The sequence below is a fragment of the Arachis ipaensis genome, unplaced genomic scaffold (assembly GCF_000816755.2).
Source record: "Arachis ipaensis cultivar K30076 unplaced genomic scaffold, Araip1.1 Aipa1068, whole genome shotgun sequence".
In the NCBI taxonomy this organism is placed as follows: domain Eukaryota; kingdom Viridiplantae; phylum Streptophyta; class Magnoliopsida; order Fabales; family Fabaceae; genus Arachis; species Arachis ipaensis.
Window position 1 is genome coordinate 7,835 of NW_015495923.1, and position 953 is coordinate 8,787.

The 953-nt window shown below is 42.4% G+C and overlaps 1 long non-coding RNA gene across 1 annotated transcript; it reads right to left on the reverse strand.

Moving 5' to 3' along the window:
- Positions 1–423: 423 nt before the first annotated feature.
- On the reverse strand, positions 424–734 carry LOC110268581. The gene is made up of 2 exons (XR_002356820.1): positions 663–734; positions 424–551 (listed from the first exon to the last, which is right to left on the reverse strand). It is a non-coding gene; the product is annotated as an uncharacterized LOC110268581 (long non-coding RNA).
- Between the last annotated feature and the right edge of the window lie 219 nt (positions 735–953).

Here is a 953-nt window from a genome sequence, read left to right on the forward strand (position 1 = left end):
AAATCCAACAGTCATCTCAATTCCATATTTCAAGAAAACCGTTTCAAAAATCAAATCGTTATCAGCCGAATAAACTCATTTCCAAAGCTTTAAAGAAACGGTTCAGTAACAATCATTTATCAAAAACCAGATCATTTAAAGCCAGCCAGGCTGAAATCAAGAGTGTATTCTATTTTACACATTCTCAAGAAAATCCATTCAATTCAAATAAATTTCCAATGGATTTAACTCGATCTCAAAGCTTTAAAAGAATCAATTTCAAAAGCATTTTGTTTCACAAAGCCACACAACAGTCGAGTTAAACCAACACCCATAATCATACAAAACAACCAAACAATACATAGGACTGATACAATCACCAAATACACATCCTCACATCAGTACCCATATGTAATAATTCCAATATACAAAATATAGTTTTCGGAAAGCGCCCCTACCTCAAAACGCAATTCCATAATCCAAACGTCTCATAGAGTCCTTTCCGGCTCAACCCGAACTGACGGCAACCAAAACCTCAGCTCCCAGCCACTTTCGCAATAACCAAAGCAACACTATTCGCAACATACAACAATCGAAACTCAATCTTATAGCAATTAATGCCACAAACCTCAGCGTGAGATAACGAAACAGTAACAAAAGGGCTTTCAAATTAAAACGCTTACCGAACCGAAGGAGGAACGGCTGAACCGAAACAGCGGCGATCTCTGAACTGGTTCGGCGGCTGCCCGATAGCCACCTCAAGCGGCAGCGGTGACCTGAACAGTATGCAGAGACAATGAGATTCCCGAAAACTCAACGGAAAGGAGAGCCAACTTGAAATCCTTACCGACAGAATTTTTCCGGCGACGGCAAAAGCAGCCAGAAGCTCCGGCGGTGCTCCCGGAAGTCACAGAACCACTCCCGGCGGTCAGAATCACAGAGACGCAGCTCTCTTCTCCGGCAACGATGCTTGC